Raw genomic sequence first — 13,172 nt, forward strand, 5'->3', positions numbered from 1 at the left:
TTTGAGGGCTGTTTTAAGTCAAAAAGCAATTATTAAATTATTACCAACCAATTATTAAATAGTAGGAGATTTTAATATTGAACGTTTAAACACTAGCACTTCTGGTGTCCCAATATTTTTGAGAGCCTTATTTTACACTTTTTCAAAAAGTGCTACCTAACAGTTTGGAATTTCATCGATTTATACTGATATATAATTTCCACAGATGTTGCTAATGTAATTTAAAAAAAAAAAGAAAATCCCAAACTTTTGTATGTTGTTTTCATTTTCCTTTTAAATCATTTTGTAATAGGTGTCCCAATATTAATGGGAGTCACTGTACATAAATCATGAAGCTAGATATAAAGTATATTTCTCAAAATGTTTGAAAAAAGAGATGGTATTTGGTGGCACCAATGTTAAAGAAGAGAAATATCGGGTTGGCAAATAAGTTCGTTGGGTTTTTATTTTCGGCGCAAGCGCACAACTCGATTGTTCATTTGAAAGGTTATGTTAAGAGTGTAACCTTTCTATGAATTTCGGTTTAACAAACATTACTATTGTGCTTGCTGCGTAGCTGTAAAGATGGAAGAAAATAAAGTGCATTTTTGTCATATTTTGCTCTATCATTTTAAAAAGGGCAAACAAGCTGCAGAGGCTCATAAAAAGATATGTTGTGTTTATGGTGATGATGCCCTAACAGAACGCGTGTGCCAAAAGTGGTTTGTCAATTTCTGTTCTGGAGATTTTGACATTAATGATGCGCCCCGCTCCGGTCATCCGACCGAGATTAATTCAGATGATGACAAGGGCGTAATCGATAAAGATCCATGCCAATCGGTGAGAGAGATAGCAACAGCACTGAACATATCTTATACGAGCTCCAAAAATCATTTACGCCGGCTGGGATACGTTTCTCGGCTCAATGTTTGGGTACCGCATGAATTAACCGAGGCCAACTTAGCCACTCGCATATCCATTTGCGATGCGTTGCGGAAACGTCAAAAAAATACCCATTTTTAAAGCGTACGGTAACGGGAGATGAAAAATGGATCGTCTACAATAATGTAGTGCGTAAAAGATTATGGAAGCACTGCAGTGAGCCGCCGCAAACAAGCTTGCAGGCGGAATTGCATCCGAAGAAGGTTATGCTCTTCGTATGGTGGGATTATAAAGGTATCATCTATTACGAGCTGTTACCGTCAGGCAAAACAATTGATTCAACTGCATGCTGGATGCTGTTAACCAAACTGGACCATGCAATCCGCACAAAACGTCCAAAATTAGCAAATCGCAAAGGTGTACGTCTCCCATCACAACAACGCCACCCCGTATACGTCACTGACCACTCAGAATAAACTGCAATGTTTTGCCTCATCCTCCGTATTCACCAAACCTGGCACCTTCTGATTCTGATAGTTGCAGAACTCCATGAACAGAAAAACTTTCGATAACGAGAAGAGTGTCAAAAAACATTTTGATTGGTTTTTCGACGATAAGCCACAGACGTCCTACGAACGTGGTATAATGAAGTTGGTGGAAAGATGGCATGAAGTCATCAATAAGAATGGTCAATATATTAAAACTGTCCGGTAGGACAGTTGTATAAGGGTTGATCGTCAAAAACTGCACGAAAAAGCGTAACGTTGAAAAACACCCAATTTTGACAATTTTTTTCTCTTTTTCTATAAAAGATAAAATTCCCAAATTTTCTTTAAAATAAAGGGCAAACCCTCCTTTATAACTGTAATTTTTTTGCAACCACCCAGTTCTAATAGGTTTCGAGAAAAAAGTTGCCAAAAATGAGCAAAAACCGCTTTTTCAAAAAATGTTCTTGTTCTTGTTCTTCTTCTTCTTCTTGTTGTTCTTGTTGTTACCTTTTTTGTAAACAACGTAGCGCCTAAACGCGCAAACCGATTTTCATGAATGAGGTGTCATTCGATTCGGAATTTTATGTAGATGTGCCTTTTGGGGGTCTCGACGCTGTACATTAAACAAGAGAGGAGTTAGCCCCCTTAATGTAAGGCCCCCTCCAAAATTATTATTACTAATTACTCTGTAAATCTTGGCCCGATTTTGATAAAATTTGGTAGGATGATAGGGTTAGGGCTCCCCTACGTAACATTAAAGCGGCGATCAGCTCTTCCACTTGTTGAGGGGAAGTATAGCGATCGTTGCAAATTATCGACACGTGAACCGATTTTCATGAATGAAGTGTCATTCGAATCGAAATTTTGTACAGATTTGCACTTTAAAAGTCTCGACGCCGTGCCTCATAAGGAGGGGAGTTTGCCCCACCCAAATAAGGCCCTTTCTAAAACTATTATTACCAATATTTCTATAACGCTAAATCCGATTTTGATAAAATTCAGCTCGAATAAGTGGTTAAAGCTCCTCTACGTTGCTGATGCTCTTGCACCTACTAAGAGGAAGTACTGCAATCGTTTAAATTATCAATGAGTGAACCGATTTAAATCAATGAATTGTCGTTCGATTAAAAAATCTTTGCCTCTTTGCCTTTTAGGGAGAAGTACTGCAATCGTAGTTTATTTTTCTTACTCCTTAAAAGGAAGTACTGAAATCGCAGTTTAATTTTGCTATTTACGTATAAATACCTTCGTATGTTATTCAAAACGCTTTTTCAAAAAAATTGTTATTGAGGATGGTTTGGGGGAACGCAACCATAATCATTCTTTAAAAAGATCTCTCCAGTGGTAGTTACGGTTCCGACTTAACACCTTATCAGATTATAATGATAGAATTGCTTATTCCAAATTTTAAAAAAATCTGTAAAGAAGATATGTAACTTTGTAAAATAGACAAAAAGGAAAATCTGTCCAAAAGGTACAAAAATCTCCTTAACAAAAACTTACAGTTTCAAATGTTAAGTATAAGGGTTGATTAAACGCCAAAAGGTACACAAATCAGCGTGTACCCAACATTTCATTAATACTTCATTAATAGTCAAGTAATTCTACTGCATTAATTTTCATTAATAAGTTATTTTTTAGAATTTATTAGATGTCACAGACCCTTATGCTGGCCACTTCATTTATAATATTTTTTGTTATAATTATGATAAATCACATATATATGTACATGCATGTTAAAGTAGAACAAGACAATGTTAGAGTAGGCTACTGTCTTGAATTCGTCTTACCGAAATATTCGTGAGCACAAATAACACACAGTTAATAACAAGTAGATTATTCAACAACAATTATTCATTTCTCAATTGTAATTTAATTTAGTCCCCCTAATTTTACTTATAGTAAAATGCTGGAATAATTAGCTGTCCTAAAAATATGCATATCTACATATATATGAACAAGCATGTTAAAGTAGAAAAATACAAAGTTAGAGTAGGCTACTGTCTTGAATTCGTCTTACCGATATTACATATATACAACATTGTGGGATGAATATCTAGATTGAGAATGTAATTGAAGAAAACTATATTATTTGCGATAAAGCCAGATAATTATTACCTATTATTATTTTTTTTTTTTTTTTTTTTATTTATTCTGTTTTAACCAGATAGGTGTACAGAAGGAGTTGCATAAACCAACTTTTTAAAAACAATATTAAAAGAAACAAAATTAAATAGAACTTAAACAAAAAATAATAATAAAATAATAATAAATCACATAATATAAAAATAAAAAAAAATAAAAAATGAGAATTAAACTTCTAAATTAAATTAAAACTTAAATATTATAACAGCACCTTATTACTTTAGTCATTGAGTAAGGATGAGCGCAGCATTACTACATTTATTATATAATTGTAAATATTAAGGCAGTCAGATTTTGATAAAGGTGATAATAAATGAAAAAGTTGTTCCTCTCTGCTATTTATGGTTGGGATAGATAATTGGGGTAGATATTTTAATCTAATAAATTCATAAATCGGACAGGTAATAATCAAATGAAATAAGTCTTCATTTTCATGGAGATTACAAAGAGTACAGAGCAGGTTAGGATTTATTAAGTAGGCTATTGCTTTATGGATGATTTTAATGGAGAAATTACTGCAAGTTCTAAGTTGAAACAATATGCTAGTTACAGGAAATGGTAGAGAAAGTAGAAGATAATTTTGAACATCCGAGGTATTTAAAGGAATATTTCTGTAATAAATGCTATAATTTGAGGAGTATAATCTGGCTACATCAGTATTGTGTAAATTGGCTTCAAAGGTTGACAACATTGCATTTAGATTTTCACGGATTACATATGGATCCTGCATTTCCCAAAGATGGTTATAACCGACATTTATAAAAAATTCCTTAACTTGGGTTACCCAGTTGAACTTGATGTTATTAGACGATGAGGAATCGAGGTGTAACAGCCTATCGTAACAAATACGGGGTAATCTGGATCGATCCATTTCCAATATTTTACATAACCATTTCAACGTAAGCTTAAAAACAGTGGTGGCTATATGAGGTAATCCAGTTTCCAACAGTATTATATAGTACGGAGTAGATTTTAATAGATGAAAAAGATGTTTATAAAAATTTGTTTGGGCATATTCTAAACGGTCTAAATACCTTAGTCCCCAGATTTGAACTGAATAGAGCAATGTGGAACGGGCAATTGAATTAAACAGAGCTACATTACTGGACCATGAGTTACTCCTGACTTTCGCCAGAATATTGTTTACGGTACCAGCAGCAATATTAAACCTTGAGTATTCTGTTGCTGAGAGAAACATGGATGAGGAAGAAAACTGCACGCCTAGATAGACGTATTTATTCGTCAAAACGATTTCTGTGTTTTCATAGAAAAATTTTTCCGAAAGAGTTGTGCGCCCTCTATGAAATTTTATAATTTTAGTTTTAGCTGGGTTTACTTTTAGGGAATTCAAATGACAATATTCCTCCAGCGCCTTTAAATTTCTTTTCATTCCAACATATGTGTCAGACAGAATAATAAGGTCGTCTGCATACACAAGAACCAATAATTCGTTAAGGCCATCAATATTCAAACCGGGAACTCCCGCTCTTTCCTTGAGGAAGTTTTCTAAATCAGACAGAAACAGAATAAACAGGAACGGTGAGAGGATTTCCCCTTGCAAGACCCCTTCAGTCATTAAAATATCAGAGGATAGATTAGATCCTACCCTTACATTTAAAACAGCATTTCCATACAGATTTTTTAAGATTCTGATGAGCTTTGGACTTACTCCCATCAAGAACAATTTAGACCAAAGAAGATGATGTTTAACGGAGTCGAATGCCCGTTTAAAATCCACAAAACAAGCGTAAACAATCCTTTTCTTCAAACGGAGGTGGAGATGTATTACAGAGGACAGAGTAAAAATGTTGTCAAGACAACCACGACCGCTTCTGAACCCTGACTGAGACTCCGGCAAAATTTTAAATTCTGATTCCCAGATAATCAAACGATTTAACAAAATTTGAGTAAAAACCTTTAAAGTGCAATTAGCCAGAGCTATCCCCCTATAATTTGCAGGATCATGCCTATCACCTTTCTTGTGGAGCATACAAAGAGAAATTCTCGACCAAAGTTTAGGAATACATTCAGTTTCTAGAATATTATTAAATAGAACTTGCAAATAAAGTAGCCAGTTTTGTGGAAGAAATTTCAGAAACTCAAAAGAAAAACCGTCCTGACCAGGAGCAGAGTTTGATTTACATTTTGATAAACTCAAAATAATTTCATTGAAATCAATTGGCTCATCCAGAATAGGCAAAGAAACGCCAAAATAAGAGCCCTCAATGGTAGGGCATGGTTGATAGATATCAGTATAGAATTTTTCCCAATCTTGCAGAGAGACTAAGTTCGAATTATTTCTTTTTGTTTTAAATTTTCTGACTACTGACCAAAAAGCCTTAGGATCTTTAACATTGGAAAAATCATCTAATATTGATTTGTCATAGTTATTCTTTTTATCTTTAATTAACTTTTTGTACTTATTCTTTAACAAAACATACATTTTGTAGTCTAAATCCAAAAAACCATTTCGCCTGCATATAGTTAACTGTTGCTTAACTAATTTTTTTGAAGTTTTAAGCTCTAAATCATACCAAGGCTTATTAGATGAATAATTTGACTTGTTATAAACAATTTTTTCATGTTTCAACCCAAGACAAGTTGCAGCATAAGTTAAAGTGTTTAGAAAATTTTCAAACATAATATCGGATGATTTACTAAGACTTGAGACTTTATCTGAGTACATCATAAATTCTTTATAGAGGACAGATTTGTTGCTATCCCATCTACAGACATCAACCTTGTTAGCAATAGAATTAGAAAAATTACAGGTGGAGTGTTGATAATCAAAGTTAAGCTGCAATAAAACAGGGAAATGATCAGACATAGAGATGTTATTATTTTTAAATCATATATATCATCCATGTTAGCGTTATTACACCAGATCAAATCATTAATACTTTTTCCTAAATGAGAAACGAAGGTAAATTGCGCCGGATGATCGCTATAAGATCTACCATTTATAAGAATAAAAGAATTATCATGCATAAATTGAATTAGCAGACGACCTCTCTGATTACAATATTCATCTAAACTATCATGTACATCATTAAGATTAGAATAGTCATAGATTCCATCAAAATTGTCCATAATACCAACCCTTGAGTTAAAGTCACCCCCCAATACACATAGTTTTCTATTATTACTTAATAAATTCTTAACTGAGATGTCAAATAAATCTAAGAGAACAGATATATCTAATGAGGGTTTGAAATAGACAAAAATTAGCAGAAAAGAAACAACCTCACTTTTAAGCTCTAAAATCAACCACCAATGACACGACTCAACAACACGAACTTTAAACACATCACTTTTAACGAAGATCAGTAGACCGCCACTTCCTCTTCCTCTGGATTTCTCTCTGATAGCCAAGGATGATGCTGCCAAATCAAAACTTTTCGAAGGAGATTTCTTAATTTCATTTAGGTGCCAAGTCTCAGAACAGCAGATTATATCATAATTCTCAAAGTGACCAATATTCTCACATAGATTATTGTACCCTTGGACATTCCAAAATAGAATTTGGGGGAATTTTCGGTTAACTAATGAGTGAAAATTGTCTTGATTCTGGTGAACATTAAATGAAATAGTCTCTAATAAACATCCATGTGCAGAGGAAGTAGTAGATGAACTTATTTGTGCTTCCGGGATAAAAAACTAGTGATAGATGGAGATCGCCCCAGTTTGTGTTCCCCTCTCCTCCGTTTGGAACCTACAGAAGATGTGGACGCATCAGATTCAAGAGGGGGATCCAGATCCTCATCATCTGAAGAAAATATAGCCGATATAGCAGGGTTCAGAGCCTGTAAATCTTCTTTACACCGTATAGCTTTAGGCCTCTCATTTGCCTTCTTTTTAATGAGAATTACACCATTCCTATGCCAAGCTGACTCTACGAAACCCTGTCTCTTGTAATCTATAGCCATGGTAAATAATTTATAATTAAACGAAGAGAGTAATTCATTTACATAAATATTTCTACTCGGATCTTCAGGGTAAAGTCTATCTTTATTTCTTTTTGCGTTTATAATGAATTTAGTTTTTACTGATACATGCAAAAATTTAATTATAATAGACGGAACAGTCTTCTTCCCAAAATTCCGACGGTAAATATAATCTATCATTTCCTCTCTGATTTCCATACCTATAGATTCAGAAATTTTCTTGACAATCAAAAATAAATTTTCATCAACTGCAACAGGATAATTATCAATCTTTACATTGAAGAGAAAAGGGGTTTGAGAGGAGAAAGAGATTTCTCTATTTAAGGAGGTAATCTGCTCTTTAATCTTTTTATTTTCCTCCATTAGCCTAGAAATTTTCCGTTTACATATTTGCAGTTCTTTGGCTAATTTTTCTGATACTTTTTTAAGATCATTTTTCAAGTCCTTTATTTCGGCTGATAGAGAAGCCTGCTCTCTTCTACTCGCGGCTATATCGCTAGCCAGCGAATCCAGCTTAGAGATAATTACGCTACTTGAGTCAACCGCACCAATTGCAGGGTTCGACAGTGCCCCACTAGAAGCGCTACTAGTACGCTCTCTGTCACTAGGCATGGTCAAGAAGGTAAAGTGGAAGGGGTACTCACAGTATTATTGCCTCCTCTCTTCTCTCCTGAGCGCTATTCTCTCTCAACTCTCTTCTCTTGGTATAAACTATAGCAAATAATTTAACAACCTTTGCCCAGATAGAAACACAACTCTTTATAGATTTAATAATTATTTTAATTAATTACTAAAAAGCTGCTCGGTAGATTTGTCTGAAATTTTGTATATAGTTTTCACACTTTTAAAACAAACACTTGTCAAAAATTCAATTCAAAATTCAGAGTATAACCACTATAAAATTCACAAATTACACAGAGACAAAACATGTGATGTTCACTCTCTGAAGCACTAGACGCAACTATCATTACCTATTATTATAAACGTTTGACTACTACATAAAATAACAATTACTTTAATCGAAGAATGAACTTAAACCGACGATTTTTATTTAAAAATAAAAATAAATAAATGAAATAAAATCATTAATGTAAGTTTTTTATAAAAAAAAGTTTTGAATTTTTTAGCCTCATATTTTTTTTTTATTTTTTGTAACGTTTTTCTTTTTAACCTGTAATTAATAGTTTATTATAAATAACTAGATATTACAGTCAATCTACAGTGCTACTTGAACATATTATATTTTGTAGACGAAAATGGCCAGCATAAGGGTCTGTGACATCTAATAAATTCTAAAAAATAACTTATTAATGAAAATTAATGCAGTAGAATTACTTGACTATTAATGAAGTATTAATGAAATGTTGGGTACACGCTGATTTGTGTACCTTTTGGCGTTTAATCAACCCTTATACTTAACATTTGAAACTGTAAGTTTTTGTTAAGGATAATTGATTAAAATTTATTCTGTGTATCAAAAAAATGGTTATTTATTCCACCCTCAAAAACCGAACGAACTTATTTGCCAACCCTATATTTAGGGTAAATAAAATATATTGTTTTGTCGTTAATGCAGTTTACAGGATTTTAAAATCGATGCCCAAATTATAAACAATTTATATATTATAAAAATTGGTTCTGGAAAAACCTATCAAAAAACGAGAAAACATTGAGCTGTAGTATATGAAAAATTGAATGCCTATAATGCTAGTTTTAATCATTAAAACTGTCCGGTAGGACAGTTGTATAAGGGTTGATCATCAAAAACTGCACGAAAAAGCATAACGTTGAAAAATACCCAATTTTGACAATTTTTTTCTCTTTTTCTATAAAAAAAAAAATTACCAAATTTTCTTTAAAGTGTAGGGCAAACCCTCCTTTATAACTGTAATTTTTTTGCAACAACATAGATATAATAGATTTCGAGAAAAAAGTTGCTTAAAATGAGCAAAAACGGCATTTTCAAAAATGGTTGTTGTTCTTGTTGTTGTTGTTGTTGTTACCTTTTTTGTAAACTGCGTAGCGCCTAAACGCGTGAACCGATTTTCATGAATGAGGTGTCATTCGATTCGGAATTTTATGTAGATGTGCCTTTTGGGGGGTCTCGACGCTGTACATCGAATGGGAGAGGAGTTAGCCCCCTTTATGTAAGGCCCCTCCAAAATTATTATTTCTAACTTCTCAGTAAATCGAGACCCCCAAAAGGCACATCTACATAAAATTCCGAATCGAATGACACTTCATTTATGAAAATCGGTTCACGCGTTTAGGCGCTACGCAGTTTACAAAAAAAGGTATTTCTTTCTCTGTAAATCTTGGCCCGATTTTGATAAAATTTGATAGGATCATAGGATTATGGCTTCCCTACGTAACATTAAAACGACATTCTGCTCTTACACTTGTTAAGAGGAAGTATAGCAATCGTTTCAAATTATCGAGACGTGAACTGATTTTCATGAATGAAGTGTCATTCGAATCGAAATTTTGTTCAGACTTGTATTTTAAAAGTCTCGACGCTATGCCTCATAAGGAGGGGAGTTTGCCCCACCCAAATAATAGACAAAAAGAAAAATCTATCCAAAAGGTACAAAAATCTCCTTAACAAAAACTTACAGTTTAAAATGTTAAGTATAAGGGTTGATTAAACGCCAAAATGCACACAAATCAGCAGGTAACCAACATTTCATTCATACTTCATTGATATTATTTAAGTAATTTTACTGCATTAACTTTTTATTAAATTTTTTAGAATGTATTAGATGTTTCACAGACCCTTATGCTGGCCATTTTAATCTACAAAATATATGTTTTGAACACCATTTAACTTAGATTGACTGTAATATCTAATGTTTTTTTCTACTTTAACATGCATGTATAGATACTACATTAACTTTTACATTATTTTTGTACCTTACATTAACAATGTAATTTTACTGCATTAACTTTTTATAAATTTTTTTTGAATTTATTAGATGTCGCAGACCCTTATGCTGGCCATTTCATTCATTTTAAGTTTTTTGATATAATAATTAAAAGGTGAGTAATATCAACATAATTAGTTATAAAAATTTAAGTAATTTTACTGCATTAACTTTTCCTTCACATTTTGAATCTGAACTAGCCAGCATAAGGGTCTGCGACATCTAATAAATAATGACTTACATTAATCATTGATACATTTGTTTCTGAAATTTAAAAAAAAATTATCATTTTTCTGGAAATATATTTCAAATCAAAAAGGCTGCGCTAAGGTACAATTGGAAAAGCCTAATTGTAGGAAACCTATACCTAAAGTATGTTGAAGGTTATAAAAAAAATGCCAAAGTGTCCCTCACAGATAAGAAAAGAAGTAGCATGTTTTTCTTCTGGCTGAAGAAGAATGTATTCAGATAGTCCTGTGATTCAACGTCAACGTTAGAAAGGGCCCAGCCAATTCTCGTATTAATCATATTCCTATCAAATCCGAAGAAAATGAAAATAATATGTTGAGGTAGAAGTATGAAAATGATGTAGTTGATTAGAAGATTAGGGAAAGAATTTTGACGAACGATCGTTGATAGTCGGTGGTTAAAGATGGTGGCCATAGATTGAGGGTAGCTACATAGATTCTGATATATATTGTGATAGATTCCTTCTGAGTGCATGAGTGTATGCATACAGGGTGTTCATTTTAAGACGGCTCAAATGCATTTCATGCTTAAACGGTTGATCTGAGCGAAAAATGGTAGAGGAAAAATTTGTTGCCCGCCACCTCTAGTTTCAGAATATGTGACTTGATTTTAGATTCCTGCCCGCATACGCGGCTGACGCGCGACCAAAAGTGAAGGTTCGCGCAGTTGATCCCCATTTTCATATACACAGTTTTAAAGAGTATAAAAAGTTATGAAAGAAACCGGAAACCGCAATTCGATATCTTCAAAATTAAAGGTGCTAGGCCATTTCAAAATCTGGTATTTATTAATCATATTTCAATTTTTTAACTTGTTATCAAAGAGAAAGAAGAGCACGCGATAGGTCATTTTTATGTATTCTTTCATTCCCTTTCTACTAAAAATATTGCCAAGGCATTAAAGCTAGTATTTCTCTTAATATCGAGAAATGTCGTTTTCCGAGTGATTTTTCTCAAGAAAAATCAAATGTTAAGAGCTTTAGATGTTCTCAAGCATACTCAAAATGGCTAAAAATTATTTTTACATCTGTTACAAACAAGAAGGATTAATAATTATTTGGCAATTTTGGGAGAGTTGCGTTTAATTACCAAACAAATTGGAAACCTCCTGCCACATATTTAAGTGATCAATATCTTTCATGTAAAGGATCAAACTTATTCCTTAATTTATCAAATAATGCACTTTACTCAACTCGTGAAGCATGTACTGTTCCTTCAAAGGTGCCTCCTCAGATACAGAGAGCAGTTGATAACCTCCTGGCTAACCTGGCTTGTGAGCCAGAAGAGGCACCTTCAATTTTGAAGATATCGAATTGCGGTTTCCGGTTTCTTTCATAACTTTTTGTACTCTTTAAAACTGTGTATATGAAAATGGGGGTCAACTGCGAACCCTCACTTTTGGTCGCGCGTCAGCGGGCAGGAATCTAAAATCAAGTCACATATTTTGAAAATAGAGGTGACGGGCAACAATTTTTTTCTCTACAATTTTTCGCTCAGATCAACCGTTTAAGCATGAAATGCATTTGAGCCGTCTTAAAATGGACTCCTTGTATAATATAAATATGAAATCAATTTGTGCTAATTGTAGTCACAATCAACAAAAATAATACTCAAGACACTATAGGCGCATAAAATTCGAAATATTTACTGTTCGATTTTCGGATTATTCGCATGATTAATTCCAACATAGTCTGTATACCTCAGGTTGACAAATGGAGGCATTAGAAGGGTGAAATGGTTGTATGCTAGTGATACATCATACAAGTATACTATGTATATGACTATGACAAATCGGTATTATCTAATTGATAACAATAATATCTTGTATATATTCTCTGACAATAGACAGATACGCTTTACAATTGTTGAGATTGTCTATATTTTGTAAAGGTACACCGTTCAATGAGACAATATGCTTTTTTTTTTATACGACAAAAGTGTAAAAATGGTTTGTTTACAAACGCCTTTCTTTGGAATGTAGGCCATCATTTTCTATAGCCAATTCATTAGCCAACATGCCCACCTGATACCATTAGCTAACTTCCGAGTCAACAAACTTTCATTCTCGCCAAATGATCCGTAAATTTTAGAGGGCTCGGAAGAGGTGACATTCAGTACATACCAGGGCTAAACTCAGGTAAACTGAGAGAAGAGGAAACTCAAAATTCTAATTGTGTGGGATTTTGGGTCTTGAACAGCGCTGAGGAAAACCTGCGGATGGAACCTAGAAATAGGGAGATTCGCATCTTTTCGGACAGCCAGGCTGCACTGAAGGCTCTCGTATCCTTCAGAATCACCTCTTCCCTGGTCTGGGAATGCAGGAAGGCCCTAGAACTACTGGCGCGGCACAACAAAGTTCGGTTGGAATGGGTGCCGGGTCATGTGGGTATTGAAGGGAATGAAAAAGCTGATTATCTGGCCAGGAATGGGGCTAACACTCCTTTCATCGGTCCAGAGCCTGTCCTGGGGATCACCAGGGGTTCGGTTCGCGCGGCTCTCAGAGATTGGATCTGGAGGGAGCACGAAAAGAACTGGGTGATGTGTCCTGGGGTTAAACACAGCAAG

At 34.0% G+C, this 13,172-nt stretch overlaps 1 protein-coding gene across 3 annotated transcripts in view; it reads right to left on the bottom strand.

Annotated features, from left to right (window-relative positions):
• Positions 1-13,172, bottom strand: part of LOC141447142 (uncharacterized) — a 188,989-nt gene that overhangs the window by 19,645 nt on the left and 156,172 nt on the right. The gene's annotated exons all lie outside the window — the stretch shown is intronic.

This window comes from Rhodnius prolixus, unplaced genomic scaffold (genome assembly GCF_049639745.1).
Source record: "Rhodnius prolixus isolate KJV_2025 unplaced genomic scaffold, Rpr scaffold_7, whole genome shotgun sequence".
In the NCBI taxonomy this organism is placed as follows: domain Eukaryota; kingdom Metazoa; phylum Arthropoda; class Insecta; order Hemiptera; family Reduviidae; genus Rhodnius; species Rhodnius prolixus.